Consider the following 22,409-nt stretch of genomic DNA (forward strand, 5'->3'; position numbering starts at 1 on the left):
GGCCTATGTGTTTCGGGTTTAAATAAAAGTTAAGTTAACATTATTATTACGAGACTTTAATATAAAAGACGGTATCGTGATGGATCGGTCCCGATTAATGTAATTAAAGTCCGGGAATTATTATTCCCTCTTACCTTACCTTAATAAGTCGTCTTTCACGAAAAGGTACGATCGGGTTTGTTTTTGCGAAAAGGTACGTAGCCCATTATATAAATAAGAGGATCTACGTACAGAAATCAATATATAGAAACAATTTTCCTGACAAAAACAAAACAACGTACACAATTAAGAAAGTGAAAGGGAAAGTCAGTTTCTTCCTCCATCATCAAAGAAACATAAAAGGAAAGGGTTAAGGAGGAGAATCAATCTGCTATACTTCTTATTATTGAATTGATTGCGTCTGTAAGACATGGATCAAGGTTAGTCCTTTATTCCGTCTTTATAATTGAATTAGGGTTGAATTAATTCAAGTCTATATGTTCTTGGGACTGATTTCATTATTGAAATCGTAAAGTTAATCTTACATAAGACAGTTATAATTAATAATTGTGAATAAGACGGAATGATATAATAAAATAATAGAATAATTGAGTAATGGGTCGGAATGGTAATTGGGTAATAAATATATACGATAATTTATATGGTAATAGTGAATGATTATTATAATATAATAATAATAGTAATTGTATTTATAATAATAATAATAATAATATTTGTTATGAGACGTTAATTAAAAAAAAAAAAAAAAATGAAAGACGGGATTGGAGTTGGGTCATGTGCTATAGGGCTTGGGTCGACTATATATGTTGCGTAAATTGGTTGATTAATTGTCGGGATCGGATAATTACTAATAATAATAATTATTATATTTTATATTTCCTAATTGGTTCCTTATAACCTTAGCCTACCAATATAAATAGATGAAACCTCAAACAATAGTCCTTATTATTCATCAAATCTGAAAAATAATTTATAAAAAGAGAGAGGGGGAATAGAAAGGGGAATAGCAAGGAATTTATCGTCTTTTATCGTCTCAAGGTAATATTCTCAGACCGTCTCATGTATACATGTTTGCTTTGTTATAACTTGTGAACTAGACAACCATAGATCAGGCCGTAAGTACCGTTGTGACCGTGGGATACCAGGGAATCACCGGACCCGCCGTTGACCACCTTTGACCGGCGGGAAAGGGGAGGTTGTAGGGGGTTTTGGTTGGTGGTTGGCTTATGCGTTTTATATGATTTTTGAACCCGTATTGATTCGTCTTGACCTGGGTGTAGGTTAGGGTGGAACCTAAGGTTGCGTCGACCACCGTGGGTGGTCAGGGATGTGTAGTGGCGGTGACTTGGGTGGTTACTTGGCCGGAGTTGCGGGAAAAGGGTGATTGTCGTTTTCGCATAAAACCGGATTTATACACCTACCCGTGACTTATTTGACTCGAGTCTGGGTTGGTTGGGTTCCTAGGGGTTGGTCGGTGATACTGGTGGTCGTAGTCTGGTCTGGGGTGGTGGTTAGCGTGGTGGTTGGCCGGAATTTCGCAAAACAGGGGAACACAGGGGATAGTGTCGTGAGTGTCTTGCGACAGTTACTGTGTATGCGTTTCTGACCAATAGTGAGGTTGGATTGTACCGTTGGAACCGCCTTGGACCAAGGGTGGCTGTGGTGGTTGCCTCTAGGTGTGGGATTGGCTGTATTAGTCGTGGTGGTAGGTTTTATACACGGTGGAGGCGGGTGGTTGGTTGTTAATGGTGAGTGGAGAAGGGAGTTAGGGCACGGGTTTTTGGGCTGCTGGTGGTTGTTTGATGGGTGTTTGGGAGGACGGTGGTGTAGGGAGGAGGTAGTCAGGACGGGTGGTGGTTGTCGTGGCCGTGGGAAGGCGTTTGATACGGGTTTTGGGTGGTGTGTGAGACACGGGTTATACCGTGTTTGACTAAGTGTTTGTAAAGTTTATACTTTTATTTTGGACGCGGGATTTGGGTATTGGATGTTGTTGTGACGGTTTTTAAGTGAGTTTTTCTTTGGTGACTCGGGGTTATATTTGAATCGGGCTTTAATACGTGGACCTTTAATAATAATAATAATAATTAATTAATTTGATTAATTAATATAATTTATAAATTAGTAATTAATAATGAAAGGTAATAATTAATAATTGATGGAAAAATTTATAATATTTATGATAGATCGATTCGTGAAGAAATTATAAGCGGCTTCGGATTGCTTTAATTATTTGGATTGCTTGAGTTGCTTGGAATTGCTTTCTTGTAAGGTAGGGATAAATCCTACTCAACTTTTACTCGATAATGTTTGTTGGATGATTTATATTAAAGTGAATTGATCATATGAGAATTGTGTTGGTTGATATCGTTGAAATTGTTGGAGGGGAGAATTATATTGTAAATGTTGGTTGGATTAGTTATGATGGAGTTACTGTTATTGCATCGGTTTTGATTTAATTGCGGAGACATCCCTTCGTGGTGATGTAGATTATTATTGAGGTTATATTGGCGGCGTCGTGTAAGAGCCTTCGGGTGACGTATTTGATTTATTCGCGAGGCGATATTTTATCGTATTTACTCGAGGCAGGCCCCAGATTGGTCTGCAGGCCATCTGATGGATATTGTTCAACTATATGTTGAGGCAGACATTACCTTTGGTAATGTAGTTTGTGTTTACTCACCTTCGGGTTGAGGTTGCCCCGGCCAGGGATTGACGCGATGATTAGTGTAACAATTAAGTAAAAAAAGAAGGAGCACGTTGTCAGGGAGTTGTGCAATGAAAAAAGAGAAATTGGATTGGTATCGTATGTTTTTGTTGTTAGTATTTATTCCTACTCAACCTCGCGGTTGACTGTGTATTTGTGAACACTTGCGGTGAACCGTTTTATGGTGAGCAGATTTGACAGGTACCAAAGATTAGCTGACTTGGGAGCATTGAGATGAGAGCCAAACTTGGAACCGTAGATGAAGTCTAGATCACATATATAGTTATATCACTTATTTATTTTCCGCTGCGAGTTGTATTTATTTTTATATTAAGTTTTAGTTGATTAAAATTGTAAGACTTATGTAATCATTAAAGTTTTATTTAAAGTACTTTGGTGAGTTGGACTTTGTTATCTACTGCCTCGGAAAACCGAGATGGTAACGCTCTCATTTACTTGGGATGTCTAGCTAAAGGCTTCTGAATAAATGAGGGTGTTACAAAGTGGTATCAGAGCAAAACGATCCTCAGGCCTAACCAATGAATAATAATGAACTTAGGATGTGTCTAAATAGAATGAACCCCGGGTAGAAACTATTAGGAGCCCCTCTTAGTACCATTAAGAAAGCGCGCCTAATTCGTACCTTGGCCCTTTCAGTTTTGAACCGGGTACCTTGAGAGATATTTCAGTGTGGGATAATTTAAAATGAATATAGTATATTTCCCTTAGGAATTTGTTGTCTTGATTGAATGACTGTTTTCGTTAATGATTGCGGATGATTTCTTTTTAAGCATTGTGATGAGCATGTTGATATGGAGAAGTATGTTGGCATGTATGTGGGAGGTGTGGGTATGATTAATATGTGAAGTGTAAAGGAATTGCGTGAAATTGTGAAGAATGTGATTTTGGTTGATTTCTCGAAATTTTACTCTTAATTTTTTTATGGCTGCCATTTACTTTCTGTTTACTATACTTGTAAGGAAATTTTATGTATAATACCTTTGTGAGTTAGATTTCATATGCCACTGGTCTCATGTTCAAATAATATAGGGTTTAGGAGAAATAAATATTTTGGTGGACAGTGGTCAGAATATTCTTGTACAGTGATGTTTCCGCGCCATGTTTTTGTAAAATTTGCCATTTAAAAACTACATAATAATTTGTTATAATTCCAAATCTACTGTTTAATAGACTCATGTAAGTTTCCAAATTGATAAGCCACATCGTCATTTATATTTTTGACAATTTATGGTGATTTTTAAAAGTTGACCTAAGTTTCTGACAAGTTGCTATGAAATCTCTTTTTCGACCAAGTAGTTTGTAAAATGCATTATAAATTAACCATATGAGTTTTTGACTTGATTCTTTCTCTCATATATTTTTAACTCGTTGTATTTTCTAAAAAGTAGAGGTTCTCAAGAAGTAATTGTGTTATTAGTTATTTATGATTTTTAGAAGTGGTGACATGTTTCCTTGGTCTTGAATAAATGAAAATTTTGTTTCTTGATATTTTTGAATTGTGTGAAGTAGGTTACCATGTCTAGTGATATGCGGGATGTGTTGCCCTAAGCCTATATAGACGTTCAAAATAATTGCATCCATGTTTAAGTTAGATATCATTATTAAGAAAAGATTAACTAAACAATTATGCGTAATTTGTTACAGATTATTATTTAGTCTAGCAATGTATTCGTTGGTAGTTAAGTAAAGTAGTTGGGTTTAAATAAATATTAGTTTGAATATCCTATATGATTGGTTTTGCCATTTAAGAAGTAAATCAGAGATTTTGTAATTCATTTAATCATTAATTGGAGTTGTGTTGGAGATAATAGTTGTCTTATATTACAAGGTGTGTTCCTTATTTTGTGACATTACAACAATGATTTGGTTGTTCCTGTTATTCCGAACTTCGAGGACGAAGTTTATTTTTAGGGGGAAGGAATGTAATACTACGAATATTTTGAGTTAGTGTTGTGTTACCTTATGATAAGATTGATGTGATTGATAATCGTAAAATGTTTAATTGTGTTGGATGGTGCTTAGTTATGAGGATGTTATAAGTGTTGTGGTAGTAGTTGTGGGCGAACTTCGGGACGAAGTTCATTTTAAGGGGGGAAGACTGTAATACCCCGTAGTTTAGTGAAGTTTATATAACTAATTTACGTAATTCGAATAATTGATTATGACAGTTATAATTAATAATTGTGAATAAGACTGAACGATATAATAAAATAATAGAATAATTGAGTAATAGGTCGGAATGGTAATTGGGTAATAAATATATACGATCATTTATATGGTAATAGTGAATGATTATTATAATATAATAATAATAGTAATTGTATTTATAATAATAATATTTGTTATGAGACGTTAATTAAATAAATAAAAAAATAAAGAAAAACGGGATTGGAGTTGGGTCATGTGCTATAGGGCTTGGGTCGACTATATATGTTGCGTAAATTGGTTGATTAATTGTCGGGATCGGATAATTACTAATAATAATAATAATTATATTTTATATTTCCTAATTGGTTCCTTATAACCTTAGCCTACCAATATAAATAGATGAAACCTCAAACAATGGTCCTTATTATTCATCAAATCTGAAAAATAATTTATAAAGAGAGAGAGGGAGAATAGAAAGGGGAATAGCAAGGAATTTATCGTCTTTTATCGCATCAAGGTAATATTCTCAGACCGTCTCATGTATACATGTTTGCTTTGTTATAACTTGTGAACTAGACCACCATAGATCAGGCCGTAAGTACCGTTGTGACCGTGGGATACCAGGGAATCACCGGACCCGCCGTTGACCACCTTTGACCGGCGGGAAAGGGGAGGTTGTAGGGGGTTTTGGTTGGTGGTTGGCTTATGCGTTTTATATGATTTTTGAACCCGTATTGACTCGTCTTGACCTGGGTGTAGGTTAGGGTGGAACCTAAGGTTGCGTCGACCACCGTGGGTGGTCAGGGATGTTTAGTGGTGGTGACTTGGGTGGTTACTTGGCCGGAGTTGCGGGAAAAGGGTGGTTGTTGTTTTCGCATAAAACCGGTTTTATACACCTACCCATGACTTATTTGACTCGAGTCTGGGTTGGCTGGGTTCGTGGGGGTTGGTCGGTGATATTGGTGGTCGTAGTCTGATCTAGGGTGGTGGTTAGCGTGGTGGTTGGCCGGAATTTCGCAAAACAGGGGAATACAGGGGATAGTGTCGTGGGTGTCTTACGACGGTTACCGTGTATGCGTTTCTGACCAATAGTGAGGTTGGATTGTACCTTTGGAACCGCCTTGGACCATGGGTGGCTGTGGTGGTTGCCTCTGGGTGTGGAAGTGGCTGTATTAGTCGTGGTGGTAGGTTTTATACGCGGTGGAGGTGGGTGGTTGGTTGTTAATGGTGAGTGGAGAAGGGAGTTAGTGTAATACTCCGTATTTATAAGTCTTGGGGTACTCTATCGAGTAGCCCTTACTCTGTCGAGTAGGGGCAAGTTGCGAAATAAAATAGTTTCTGACCTGTTGGGTACTCGATCGAGTAGTTGGGGCACTCGATCGAGTAAGGGGGTACTCGATCGAGTACCTTGGGTACTCGATCGAGTGTCCGGTTTTACGGGGAGTTTTCTCGGGTTTTGTTAATTATGCGATTAAGGTATTTAAGTATCGTCGTCATTGTTTTAAATCACTTTTACAAAACCTAAAACCCTATTTAAGAGAGAAAGCAACAAGTTCATCTTCCTAATCGCATTCTTAGCAATTCCCGGAGTTCAGACGGTCAGTTCTTGTCGTTATTCGTATCGTTGAGTTCCTTGCGTCGAGGGTAAGATCTACGTACCCTTTTTATTGTTTTTCCCTTGATTTGGTTAAACCCTAATTTAGTGATTGGGGGTTTTTATGTATAGTATGTGATGTGTAGCCTCTATGTGTTATATGATAGGAGGAGGGTTCATAGAAGAGGCTTTTTGACTCGGTGATGAGAGAGACCGTCGATTGTGTGCTTACGGGTAGGATTTCTACTCGGTATTAGTCCCATAATGGGATATTGGTTGATGTGTTGTGTTTGGTTGTTTGATATAGTAATTGTATTGTGATTGTGGTTGTGATCGTTGTTGATGGTTCGCGAGGCGTGGCCTCGGCTGAGTGGGGTCACTTGCGGGAGTGGCTTCACGCCCTAGTTTTGCCTTCTGTGGAACCCGCCACAGAAGGGATGTGCACATTAATGGACAGGGTTATCGCTCACTATGTGGAGCGGGGATTTGGTGGCTACGGCTGCGGTCCCCCATTTGGCGGTGGTCCAGTGGACGATCGGTGATTGAGACGATTGGAATTGGTTGGTTGTGTGTGTGTGATTAAGGTCATGTGTATCTTATTGTTGATATATATGTATAAATTGTGTGATTAGTCGGACCCGGTTGTTGTTTTGTAAACTGCGGCGATCCATTCGGGGATGGTGAGCGAGATATTGAGCAGTATTGAGATGATCTTGGGATAGCCGGGATGCCACGACATGATGATAGAGTCTTCCTTTTGTAGCCTTTAGTTTATTTACATTTCAGTTAGAACAGTCATTTTGAAATAATGTATCGTACTTTTGGTTTGGTTTTGAGGATTGTAACTATTCGCTAAATCATTTATAATAAACGTTGTTTCTTTATTGTTGTTTGATTATCATTGCCTCGGGTAACCGAGATGGTAATGTCTTCATACCTAAGTGGTCCTGGTAAGGCACTTGGAGTATGGGGGTGTTACAAATGGTATCAGAGCGACGATCCTGAAACCTGTAACCAACGAACCTAATGAACATAGGGAGTCAATTAAAATGAACCCGGGGTAAAGGTTGTAGGAGCTAATGCAAAGGCTTGGGAGACGTCCTGAAGTCGCAAACTCGCCCTACAATTTTGAACCGGTCACATGGGGGTAGTATGTCAAGGTCGTATGTGTTGCTTATTAGCTTGTATGTGAATGTGATGATGTATGTTGTAATTGTTGGATGTTTGGAGTAGAAGATCGAGTTTGTGAATGAAAGGTTGGTGAAGTATATAGAACTGTTGTTGATTGAAAGCATGTTGCATGATAGTTGGTTTACAATGTTGGTTGGAATTATTAGAAAAGTGCATGAGAATGATGAGTAATGTGGTGGAAAAAGGGAGTAGTTCATATGTGATATGATTATACATAATTTTGTTTGTGTAATTTTATATAATGATTTCATATACATGCCTACTATTGTTCATATGTACATGTTGTATGAAGAATGTGGTTGAAATGGATGAATTGATTGGAAAAGATGGAGTGGCAATAGCATGAGAATACGAATTTTGTGATTATGAATATGTTTAGGTGACGAAGTGTATATGTAATATTGATGTATTAGTAACATGGAATAGGATTTGTAATGTATGAGTATGATTTGTCTTACGAAAGGCTATAGAATAAAAGCATGTGGGTAGTGCATGATGAATGTTGTTGCTTTGTTTTCGAAAATAATAATATGTGATTGGGGCTACTGGTTTCATGAGTATTGGGTTGTTTTCGTTTAACTTGGTTGTTGTTTAAGTTGTTTGGAAGAAAAAAATCAAATAGTTATGTCGTCCGATTCTGACAAAGTTGTCTTTAAACTGTTATAACTTGAGATGCGTAAATGATTTTAATGTGATTCCAATTGGAGGTGATAGCTTGCTCTTTTACGATTCTAACGATAGGTCACACGCCCAAAACGACCAAGAAATGAGTGAGTTATGACTGTTTTACGAAAACTGGACAGTGCTGAGAAATGCGTAGGTACTCGATCGAGTAGCCTTGGTACTCGATCGAGTAGGGGGGGTACTCGATCGAGTACGTCAGTTACTCGATCGAGTGTCCCTGGTAATTTGTTTTACGTGCTTCTGATCTTCACCTACTCGATCGAGTAAGTCCCTTACTCGATCGAGTGGCCTGAACTCGATCTAGTGACCCCTGTTTTGGGTCATATGCTTATCTTTTGACATTCGTTGCATATTATGTTTAATTCAAAGCTGTTATATTACTTCTTTATGCCTTTGTTTTTACGGTTGTGTTGGTCCTGAAGCGTAAGTTACCTAACCTTATGGTGTAAAGAGTGGCACCTATGATGAGTGTGAGTTCGATGGGGAGGACATGAGTTATACGTGGTTGTGATAGATAGTGGAAAAAAAAAAAAAAAGAAAAAAAGAAAAGAAAAGGAAGATCGTTATGGCTTAATTGAGATATAGAACAGGTTTTGTGAGGCGAGATGAGTGATATGATTGTGTGTTGGGTAATGTAAATGTAAGTGAATGTGGGCAAGGCATGATGTAAGTTTAAGGAACGTGAGAATGAAAAGATTGAAAGAAAGGATGTGGATAGTAGCAACCTGAGATGTATAATGAATTATGGAGGGAGATGGTTAGAAATAGTGTTGAGTAAGAATATATGTAATGAAAGGTCGTTTTAGAGGAATTGAGAAGAGTGGTTTATAGCGAACTTAATGGGACATGTCACGACGTGGATTTGCAGATAGTGACTGAGTTTGGAAATTTGTGTTATCGAGAGACGAAACTAATGTGTGATTTCCTTGGGTAATTAACGGTATAAAAGAATTTTGATTTCTAGAGATGTAAAAAGGGAGATGTAATTGTTTGAACATTAAACGTTGATTTTTATGGATCAGTGGCAAGGGTGATTAATGGCATAATAAGAGAACATTTTATGGTAAGGAAGAGTGAGATAATATCGATAAGAAATAACGGGATTGGAATTGTGGAGCAATGAGAAAGTGATCGGAGCACTAAAGAGTTAGGAAGAAGTAATAAGGAGTTGAATGGTTAATTGTTTTAGTCGAGTGTAAAAAAAAATAAAAAATAAAAAATAAAAAATAAAAAATAAAAAAAAGAGTAAAACTAAGAAAATGTTCACCGGAGTTGTGTGATATAAAAGTAAGGAATCGTCAAGATGCATGATACTATCATGAGGAATTGAATTAATGGTTATATAGGAGTTTCGGAATAACACGATTAGTCTTGAGTTTTGAGGAATTAAGGAAAGTAAGAAGTTGGTAGAATATCTGCAGGATATGAGATTTTGGTGGAGAGTTAGATGATGATACAATTAAGAATAGTATTGGGAATTATGTTGAGGTAATTTTGGTTGATGGATTTGATGCTCGTTATTGGGGATGATAACCAAAGATAGGGAAGAAACGGTGATGTTTAGAGATGAGTGTAAGAAGTTGATGTACGAACGGTAGTTGTGTGGAGGAGTTGTCTCTAGTGGTTAAGGTTAATGATAAATAGGAAAGATGGCAATTCTAAAGAGGCTGATTTTGTAGAGATTGAATTGATAGGTATGGTTGTGAGGAAGTATAAGACATAGTCTTAGGAGGCGGTTTCTCCTAGTGAGTGTTAGCTGTATAGTTAAGTGTGGCAGAAGGTGAGGGTTATGCGAATGGAAGAATGTGATGAGGGGCATGCGAGTTAAACTCGGGCGACAGGTAACCTTTGTTGAGTGGTAACTTACGTGATCGGGATTATTTGGTTGGATGTGATTATGGGTCTATGTCATATATAAATGTTTGTGTGAGGTTCTGACCTCACAAAAAAAAAAAATGGTATGGTGTGATAATTATAAAGTTGTTATCGAATTTTACGTAATACATGTTGGATACGAGAACGTAATGGAATGATGTTTAAAAAGGTAATAATTTGACTGTTTTGGCATGACTAGTTATGCTTGTCTGTATTCATGGTACATGTCAATCTGTGATATGGTAAGGGGATGATATTCACGAGGTAATTATCTGTTGAATTCATAAAATATGTTGTGTTATGATTTAGTAAAGTGGATTTGAGTAAGTTTTTCTTGTCTGAGAAATTATTCCGAGTCAGTATTTATGGGAGTTGTATGCGATTGTGATGACTATCGATGTGGTTGTTGTGCCTCGGGTGTTGATCGGACACGGTACATAGTCTTTGTGATGCGGGTATTTTCGCGCTGCGGTGTGGCTGTTGGTGGCGGTGTTGTGATGCCGTCACCGGTTGTGGTGGAGTAGGTGGGATGATTATGATTCGAGTTTTGAAAGTACATACCGATCATACATAGATTGTTGTTTTGTTTGATGTTGCTTCTGTGAGTTTCGGTTTGTACGAGATAGACAGTTGTTTTGTTATTGATGTTTCTTACCAGGTTAAGTTGGGAATGAGGGTAGAATATGATATGAAATAGAGTGGTATATGTTTTATTTGTTGTCATGGTATAGTGATATTGTTGATGGGACACGGTTGTGAGAGGTTGTTCTGATAATTTTGATGTTGTTCTAGATAAGGCTTTAGTGGACATGGTAATGGCAAGTGATTCGTAGAACATGTGTGGTAATGATCTGATATATGCAGGTGGTTCATAATCCTTTGTTGAGACAGTGAGTGTTGGGCGTTGAGTAATTAGTGTCGTGTTAATTTATGTATGAGGCTTGCGGTAATAAAAGAAAGAAACTTGAGGATCTAGTGTGAGTGTACGTAACAAGTGTGGATCGTGAGTTATGCTTTTGGCGGTAAGAGTTTTATGTAGTTTATATAGAGAGGTGTGTCATGTTGCGATAATAGGGAACAAGTGAAGTTTTGGGTTAAATTAAGGATTTTGTGGTATAGGTTAGGTGGTGTGACGAGAGAAGTGAAGTATGAGAGTTGTTTAAGTAAGTGAGCCTTGGGTAGGTGCATGGCGAGTGTTTAGATTATAGGTGGTTATCTTTGACATGCGATGGTGATGAGGATTATGAAAAGATATATCTAGGATTTAGTATTAGTGAGTTACGATGACGTAACATTTATCTTAAGAGGAGTAGGAGGCGATAAAAGAGAGTTTCATGGTGGTGCATGTTGTAATATAATTGGAAGTAGAGTGTTAGCGTAGCGTAAAGGAGGGATTTGTTTTGTGGATAATACTTATAAAAGGCCATGGCCCTGCTTGTAGTAGTGCGATGCTTCGGAGTATGAGAATATTTTATATAATGTTGACAGTTGGAGGATGATGTTATGAGTCTGAGTAAACTTCGAGGACGAAGTTCCTTTTAAGGGTGGTAGAATGTAACATTCCGTTTGATGTCTATGAGTGTCTTGATTTTGGATTTGATAGTGGATGATATTATGGAGCTAGCAGTGTTAGTGGATGGTGGTTGGTTATGTATGAAGTTGGTGTCGTGAGAGATATATATGTGGTGGATACGATATCGTGAGTCATGTTAAGGAAGTAAACATAGTTGGTGGAGTGGGTGTTAAGAGTTCATGTTTTATGTTTGGTCGAGTTTTTGAGTTCTTAGTTATGTTGTTGTGTCTTGGTCGAGTTAGTATGGTTGTTTTTAGAGTAGTGGTTTGAACTTCGGGGACGAAGTTCCTTTTAAGGAGGGAAGACTGTAATACTCCGTATTTATAAGTCTTGGGGTACTCTATCGAGTAGCCCTTACTCTGTCGAGTAGGGGCAAGTTGCGAAATAAAATAGTTTCTGACCTGTTGGGTACTCGATCGAGTAGCTGGGGCACTCGATCGAGTAAGGGGGTACTCGATCGAGTACCTTGGGTACTCGATCGAGTGTCCGGTTTTACGGGGAGTTTTCTCGGGTTTTGTTAATTATGCGATTAAGGTATTTAAGTATCGTCGTCATTGTTTTAAATCACTTTTACAAAACCTAAAACCCTATTTAAGAGAGAAAGCAACAAGTTCATCTTCCTAATCGCATTCTTAGCAATTCCCGGAGTTCAGACGGTCAGTTCTTGTCGTTATTCGTATCGTTGAGTTCCTTGCGTCGAGGGTAAGATCTACGTACCCTTTTTATTGTTTTTCCCTTGATTTGGTTAAACCCTAATTTAGTGATTGGGGGTTTTTATGTATAGTATGTGATGTGTAGCCTCTATGTGTTATATGATAGGAGGAGGGTTCATAGAAGAGGCTTTTTGACTCAGTGAGAGAGACCGTCGATTGTGTGCTTACAGGTAGGATTTCCTACTCAGTATTAGTCCCATAATGGGATATTGGTTGATGTGTTGTGTTTGGTTGTTTGATATAGTAATTGTATTGTGATTGTGGTTGTGATCGTTGTTGATGGTTCGCGAGGCGTGGCCTCGGCTGAGTGGGGTCACTTGCGGGAGTGGCTTCACGCCCTAGTTTCGCCTTCTGTGGAACCCGCCACAGAAGGGATGTGCACATTAATGGACAGGGTTATCGCTCACTATGTGGAGCGGGGATTTGGTGGGTACGGCTGCGGTCCCCCATCTGGCGGTGGTCCGGTGGACGATCGGTGATTGAGACGATTGGAATTGGTTGGTTGTGTGTGTGTGTGATTAAGTGTCGGTGTATCTTATTGTTGATATATATGTATAAATTGTGTGATTAGTGCGGCCGGTTGTTGTTTTGTAAACTGCGGTGATCCATTCGGGGATGGTGAGCAGATATTGAGCGGTATTAAGATGAGTCTTGGGATATTTGGGATGCCACGACATGATGATAGGAGTCTTCATTGTAGCCTTTAGTTTATTTACATTTCAGTTAGAACAGTCATTTTGAAATAATGTATCGTACTTTTGGTTTGGTTTTGAGGATTGTAACTATTCGCTAAATCATTTATAATAAACGTTGTTTCTTTATTGTTGTTTGATTATCATTGCCTCGGGTAACCGAGATGGTAATGTCTTCATACCTAAGTGGTCCTGGTAAGGCACTAGGAGTATGGGGGTGTTACAGTTAGGGCACGGGTTTTTGGGCTGCTGGTGGTTGTTTGATGGGTGTTGAGTGGGTGTTTGGGAGGACGGTGGTGTAGGGAGGAGGTAGTCAGGACGGGTGGTGGTTGTGGTGGCCGTGGGAAGGCGTTTGATACGGGTTTTGGGTGGTGTGTGAGACACGGGTTATACCGTGTTTGACTAAGTGTTTGTAAAGTTTATACTTTTATTTTGGACGCGGGTTTTGGGTATTGGATGTTGTTGTGACGGGTTTTAAGTGGGTTTTTCTTTGGTGACTCGGGGTTATATTTGAATCGTGCTTTAATACGTGGACCTTTAATAATAATAATAATAATAATAATAATAATAATAATAATAATAATAATAATAATAATAATAATAATAATAATAATAATAATAATAATAATAATAAATAATTTGATTAATTAATATAATTTATAAATTAGTAATTAATAATGAAAGGTAATAATTAATAATTGATGGAAAAATGTATAATATTTATGATAGATCGATTCGTGAAGAAATTATAAGCGGCTTCAGATTGCTTTAATTATTTGGATTGCTTGAGCTGCTTTATTGGAATTGCTTGCTTATCAGGTAGGGATAAATCCTACTCAACTTTTACTCGATAATGTTTGTTGGATGATTTATATTAAAGTGAATTGATCATATGAGAATTGTGTTGGTTGATATCGTTGAAATTGTTGGAGGGGAGAATTATATTGTAAATGTTGGTTGGATTAGTTATGATGGAGTTACTGTTATTGCATCGGTTTTTTACGTTTAATTCTGGCAGACATCCCTTCGTGGTGATGTAGATTATTATTGAGGTTATATTGGCAGACGTCGTGTAAGAGCCTTCGGGTGACGTATTTCAGATTTATTCTGGCAGACGATATTTTATCGTATTTACTCGAGGCGGGCCCAGATTGGTCGGGCCATCTGGTGGATATTACTCAACTATATGTTGAGGCAGACATTACCTTTGGTAATGTAGTTTGTGTTTACTCACCTTCGGGTTGAGGCTGCCCCGGCCAGGGATTGGCGGGATGATTAGTGTAACGATTAAGTAAAAAAAGAAGGAGCATGTTGTCAGAGAGTTGTGCAATGAAAAAAGAGAAATTGGATTGTTATCGTATGTTTTTGTTGTTAGTATTTATTCCTACTCAACCTCGCAGTTGACTGTGTATTCGTGAACACCTGCGGTGAACCGTTTTATGGGGAGCAGATTTGACAGGTACCAAAGATTAGCTGACTTGGGAGCATTGAGATGAGAGCCAAACTTGGAACCGTAGATGAAGTCTAGATCACATATATAGTTATATTACTTATTTATTTTCCGCTGCGAGTTGTATTTATTTTTATATTAAGTTTTAGTTGATTAAAATTGTAAGACTTATGTAATCATTAAAGTTTTATTTAAAGTACTTTGGTGAGTTGGACTTTGTTATCTACTGCCTCGGAAAACTGAGATGGTAACGCTCTCATTTACTTGGGATGTCTAGCTAAAGGCTTCTGAATAAATGGGGGTGTTACAATGAATATGTCAACGGTTTCTATTTAAATGCGACCGTTTTCATTAGATTTATTGACCACGGTTTTATTTTTAACCGTGATCGAATTTATAAATATTTTTTTTAAAAAAATATTTTAGCGGTTCAAAGACTCTGAAATGCTAATTTTTGCGAATGAGTTCCATTTGAAATGCTACTGCAAAATAGCTTTTCAGCAGCTGCGCATTGCAAAATTTCAATCCTGCAACATCAGAATATTACACAGATTGATCTATTCAATCCAACATCAAAATATTATAAACAGGGTGACCAAAACTAAAAATCCAGCATCAAAATATTCAACCTAGCATCAACATATTCAACCCAGCATCAAAATATTATAAACAAAATATATACACACATTCATAATGAGCGAACTATTGACACTCGGGTAATAAAAGAAAATAAGTGGCCCACTTAGTTCTCATGTCGTCGAGGTCTTCCTTCGAATAGGTTGGGTCTTTGTTGTTGATTGTAGGTGGGAACTACAAATCAAAATATACTTAATCAAAATAGACAGAATAAGTGAAATATTACACAGAATTAAACCCAAGTTATGTTTGAAATAGTTATTAAAACACACTAACCGGTGAGGGTATGTCGATATAATTTCGGGTGATAATCTCCCACATGGACCGACAACAGAAAAAGGCGCAGTCGTTGCTGCCTGGTTGTTGTACATGAGACTATTATATAAATCACATACAAATAAGCTAAATTAGATCAACCTCTGGCATAAATATAAATTAAATGATAGGAGTAATTATTAAGAATACACTTACATTTATCGTGACAAAAGTTGGACTTGATGCTCCAATTGTTTGAAACACACTAAATCATAAATATACACAGGAAATTATAATTAACATTTGGCTCAGTAATACTGATGGGACATTAAAAGGATCCTAGTCTTCAAAGTTCATACAATAACAATTGACATTATCATGTAAGGTTGTAAACTTACCCAGTCATCATCTTTACAAATCTCTCAGTGGGACTATGTCCGCAAGAGTCAATCCAGTACACTATGCCTTTTTGCACACTGATTGCCGTTAGCAGCCAATGCTTGCTATGAAATATTGAAAATTGAACTGTTAGTTCATATACATTGCATGCATGTAAGCGTGTTAATAAATGAATAGAATCGTGATTCATTATAATAAACTACTATACATACCGATTCTCATTGTATGGGGCAAACCATAGGCTTTTAGGCGTCATCAACCGTTCAACAATTCTCTCGTTGTACTCTTTGTATGTGTATCCAAAGGACTTATGAGAGAACAATTCAAGTGACACGAATCCGTAGTCATGGGAAACATAGTTCCTCTCAGCCATGTGTGTACATAGGTACCTATTACGTCAAATGGAACGAAGAATGTTTATTTCATTGATGATTTAAATAAACATCACTATTCGTAAAACCAAATATATACCAAGTTTTAATTAAAAAACTTACTTCATCCAAATTCCAATGTGCATAGCATCTAACTCGTCAAGGTCGAGAAACTGACACAATGATTCCCCATCCATATAAATAATGAAAACGAAACCCATAACATCCTCTTCGATGTCAATCATGAGTACTTCCCCGACAGCTAGCTTCCTTTCAGCCAGCTGGTGCAAAGCTACGAACGCTGGAGTACTTAATTTTTGCTTATAATCATCGGTCTGATATTTAGCTTTAAGAGGAACACCAACGCTGGGTATTCCTACAACCCCAATCTACAATTTAGAAAAAAATATATACATTACACGAGACGTCATATATAATTTAAATAGCCAAAAAAAAAAGGAAAAACTCACAATCTATTTTTCAAATTATCACTACCTCTTGAATTTTGGGTGGAGAGGCAATCGAATCAGTGACTTTGGGTGTTGACGTAGTAGTCCTAATTTCAGCCATAATGGCTTCGTGTAACTCCTAAAAATATAAAAATCCAAATACTTACAATATGTTAGATACGGTTACCCTAATAAATTTAAAGGCGTTCATTATATAAAATGCGTTCGCTTTAGCATAACTACCCCGGAGATGTCAACAGTAATGAATTCTTCAGGCCATTGCACAATAGAACCCACGACATCTTGCAAAAGCCAATTATCACTACATGGTACTATTAGAATACCATACTTCTCCAGATATAACTCGGTCACTTCCACTTCCCTCCATCCCTCACGGGGGGCAATGCCTTCAACCTCAATTCCCCTAGCAACAACAATTCTGCCCGATGCCACTGTAGAGGTTTGGTAGTAAAGAACACAAGGCTTCTTGCAAACGACCTTCACATTTTTAATTAATTAGTATATATACATGCACTACTTTAAATAATAAATTTAATTAATTAGTATATATACATCAATTATAAACTAGTCGTAGTAGCTAATACCTCGTCAAAACCCGGAATTGGAGATGATAAGAATGTTTCTTCGGCTCCCACCTCTACGTCCTTCTCCCCTGCCTTCATGGCTTCCTCTTCATCTCCCACATCTTGATCCTTTGCCATGTCTTTCTCACTTCGCATGCCCGCTTTTTTCTTCTTCTCCCCTGCTTCCTTTATGACTTGCCGAACCATAACCAACTCTTCTTCAAATGGCTTATCCCCCGTTTCCACCATTCTGAGTATCAACCTGGCCATTGTTTGTAGCTGTGTAGTAGAAATGAATATGATTAAAATTAGTATAATTCCAGAATATATATATATATATATATATATATATATATATATATATATATATATATATATATATATATATATATATATATATATATATATATATATATAAATTATCTTTGAATAAAATATAGTATTTATATACCCTATCATCACCACTCATTGTCCTTCGAGTATTTTTCCCAAAATACTTAGTGATACCAACATGCGTCGATACCCCTCTCACACGACCTAGATGCTCTGCTTTGCCGATTGCCCTAGCAAGAATGTCATTGCGTCCTTCAGGCTTCCATTTTCCTTCATGTACCTCCTTCACACAGATCCTCTACATACACATGCAACCATTATGCAACTAAATTTTATTTAAACTCACAATTATATAACCGACCACCAGTGGTAGGAGTGACACATTTATTCAAACTTACAATTTTCTCTTTGACGGCCTTATCATATGGAGTTTCTAACTTTCCATTCTTAGGAGTGTGACCGGCCACCCAAGCGTCGGGACGATTGACAGTTCCAAGCTTCTTCTTAATCAATCTATAACCACCTCTGGAGCCATGAAAGACGCTCTCTTTCTTTGAAATGTTCTCTTGATTCTGCCTACTCATAGTCTTCATAAAATGAATTGTATCGAGTAACGTAAGCATATTTCATTACTTATTAAGTGATTACTAATAAAGTGATCCCAATGAGTCGCAGATAAATTACTTTAAACTTGTCAGACTGCCTATAAGCAATAAAGTTAATCCAATCTTCTTTGGTGACAAACTTATACTTATTCTTTGGTGGTTTCTTGTTTATCTGCCCGGTCTTCTTGTCGAACAAGTGGTTCTGAGCAACCTTTAACTTCCATGCTCTGAAGGAATCCCCTATCTTTTTTTTAAGGTAACCATCATGTTCTTGAGGGACAGTGTAAGCTGCCTTCATATATGGTGAGCATATTTGGTTAGTTTCGGCTAATATCACATATCGAATACTAAGATAATTTCACCTCACTGCATTTATTATTGTATATACATACCTTTATTCTCCCCCATAGCTTTTCCTCCTTGTCTTGACTCAACTGATTGATATGCGGTAAACCGAGAGGCACATACTCTCTTACACAATAACCAATCCAAGTCGCGAAATTTGCAGCAAAATCACCATCCGGCAGCCCCGTTAATGGATCCCATATAAGTTTATTAGGTATCACTCTTTTTATTGCTTCTAGAGAAACCCTATGGGTCCTTCGCCCAGTATCCGATTCCAAATTATTCTCATCACCTGAATATTCTTTGTTTGACCTTTTCCCATAATTTCTTTTCCGCTTTCCACCCATATCTAAACCAGAAATTAAGAAACTACTAACTTTAAGCATTAAGTCGACATAGCAGGTGTTGTTTAACACACAATATACTTCAAATAATAGGTGTTGTTTAACACACAATAAACCTAAGATAATTAGGGGATAATATCACAACTAAGAAAATAAAGATATTAAGTTAATGAGACGAAGGAGTAGGGTTTATTATTACTTCAGGTATGGCGATGACGGAGGGGACGGCGACGGGGATGGCAACGGCAGAGGCAATGGGGATGGCAACGGCAGCGGCGACGGCGACGACGACGACGACTGCAAAGACGATGGCGACGGAGAATAGTAGTGGTTCTAGGGAAACTCAGTGTTCAAGGGTTTAAAGTGGGCGAGGAGAAGGTTTGCATGTGTGTTGTTTGAATATTTTATTGAAACTAGTAAACACGGGTTAAGCGAAACTGTATTCTGTATTTTGCAATATGACCACGGCTGATTATAAACCCGTAATTGTTTTCATTATATTACATCGGTTGGTGCCTAACCGTTGTCATTTATCTTTCATTGTGTCAAGTTTTTCCCGCCAAAAAAAAGCATCTTCCATATTTGGTAATCCGTATTAAGTTAGTACAAACTTCTTTCCTCAATTAGGTAACATGGATAGCAAGTGGGGGAAAATCAAGAATAATGAGAAATACGAAGTATTAGCCACTGGCACACGGCTTAAAAAATACCGTATAGTCAAACAATTAATTATTTTTTAATATAATGAGTCGTATCGTCATATCTTACATTTATTTATTTATTTTTTTAATATATTGAGTCGTATGGTCAACCATTAATAAATGGTGCACGTTGAAGTTAGAACGTCACGATTGACAGCGGTTGTAGGTGAACCGTTGTTAATGAAAAAAATTTACAACGGTTGTAGTTGTAGGCTAACTGTTGTTATTGAACCAATTTACAACGGTTGTAGCTGAACCGTTGTTGATGAACCAATTGACAACGATGCAGGTGACCATTGTTGATGAGTATTACGTAGCAGCAATCTGGATCTTGATTACTGACTAATCTATGGAGTTAAAAAAATGGAAGAAAATCAAACAAGCATAATTCAACACTTTCAAAATGATCATTTCATTTAATTTTAAACCAAATACATTACAAAAATTATCAGAAATCAAAAGATGTATAATAAGCCGGAACAACCCCCGGTTAAGCGTGAAAAGCGCTTCTCAACCTGTCACCAATCACGCCACTCTGGTATACCGCTAACTTCCGGGTCATTGGCTTCATATTTTGCAATAACAGATTGAATATATGCAAGGACACGACTTGCATATGGAGATAAGGTTGGAAGAGTACAACTCAACATATCTCTGGCTGCAGGCAAGTTGCGAGTAACAGGCCGACGAGGGTATGAAGATGATGATGATGAGGCTTTGTTGACAAGCCGGACTGCTTCACGCCTCTTAATCCAATAATTCCGTTGATGTTCAAGAGATGCTTTGCTTAATGGGTGTTGATCGGCGGGAAGCCCGGCGAGAACCTTCCCATCATCTTCAATCGTTTGTGTAAGCCATTCTTCGTTGTTGATAAAATTAGGGTTCATTGCCATGTTGTTTAAAATTTGTGTAATGGGGATGAAATATTGTGATTTGATTAATGAATGTTAGTAAAGGATGCTTTAACATTTATAGTCACATTTATAAGTTTTTTCAAAACCGTTGGTAATTAATTTAATCAGCTAGTCTTGCTATAGACGGATATATCCGTCTATAACTAAAGACGGGTCAAATAGCTTGAAAGTGGTGACAGTTTTTTGCCCCCACCACCCCATTTGTTGCTTGTCCTATTAGGAATATGCCGTCTATAATGAGAATTTGTGTTAATTTAATGTAAAAGTTGACTTATTAACAAATATTTTAAACCTACGTAATTTGCAATAAATAATTAGACAATAAAATACACTACCATGTTACAAATCTATATCTCATTATGCTCAACATATTCATATATGTTTCACTTTAATTTAGTCATAAAATTAATTAGATCTTATGCATGCAAACATAAATAAATATAGAGAAGAAATCGTCATTCTTACATTGAGATTTCGGATCAAAGGGCACAAGTAAGACCTCCTTCTTACTTGTTCTTGAGCTTTCCTTATATGGATGAACAAGATTCAAGTTTAGAATCTCTCACAAAAGCATATACCCAAGGAACACCCTTAAAACCAATATTATTATGATCTAGTAATAATATTAATCATACTTAAATTTGACACAAAAATGTTATTTTTGCTCTTGAAATTTCGGTTCAAGAGGGAGTATGTGAGAGTTTATTTTTGCTCTTAAGCACCATCTCAAAAACTAGAGAGAAGAACTAATTTTTTAGACTAGAATGAATAATAGATTGAAGAAGAGAAAAAAAACTCTCTCCTTTTCTTATGGGTGGCCGAAAAAGATGGCCTTGGGTAGCATGCCCAATGCCTTTTATTTTTGCTCTTCTCAAAAGCTAGGTTTGCATGGCTACTAGTAAGATATAATCATTGTGTTTTCCACTTAAGATAAAAACACAATATATATCTTACACACCCTCCATTATTTCGGCACATTCAACATAAAATGGATGGTCCATTTTATTTTGTCATTTGTCAATTGTAGCATATGTGACATGTTACTTGACATATGAAATTGTAATGTATTTTTAACATATTAAAAATCAACATACTCATAAAATATATCATACAAAATCTACTAGTAATTCGTAATTACTTGTACCAAAATGGTTTATCAATTATAAATCACAACATCTTGTATTTATAATAAATCATTCATTCAATCTTAATTCAATATCAATTGTTTCGTAAACAATAATTTTATCCAAGTAATAAAACAATTCGATTACTTAGACCATATCTCATTTAATAAAATTACAATAAGACACGTAAACTTAGACCATATCTCATTTAATCAAATTATAAATTACAACATCTTGTATTTATAATAAATTATTCATTCAATTTCAATTTCAAATTGTTTCGTAAACAATAATTTTATCTAAGTAATAAAACAATTCAATTACTTTGACCGTATCTAATTTAATCGAATTATAATAAGACACGTTAATCTCACTCACAAATCATCCGTCAATTTTAAGCAATTTAATTAACTCGTATCGGCATACGATTAATTAAATAATCAATTAAGAGTATTTCCCTATAGGTATGACCTAAGGGGATCAACTGATCACCACCGTCGCACGACAGTAATGTCAAACTCTAGTCAGCCAATCATTACCGATATGTGTGGACCAGTTGACTGTAAAATATTACATCCCACATGTATTCTTAAAACGAGATTTAAACATGTGATCATCATGATCAACAGTTGTGATCGCATTATTGTCGGAGGACACATATTCCAACAATCTCCCACTTGTCCTCGACAAGTGTGCATCACCAA

The sequence above is a fragment of the Silene latifolia genome, chromosome 9 (genome assembly GCF_048544455.1).
Source record: "Silene latifolia isolate original U9 population chromosome 9, ASM4854445v1, whole genome shotgun sequence".
NCBI classification, from domain to species: domain Eukaryota; kingdom Viridiplantae; phylum Streptophyta; class Magnoliopsida; order Caryophyllales; family Caryophyllaceae; genus Silene; species Silene latifolia.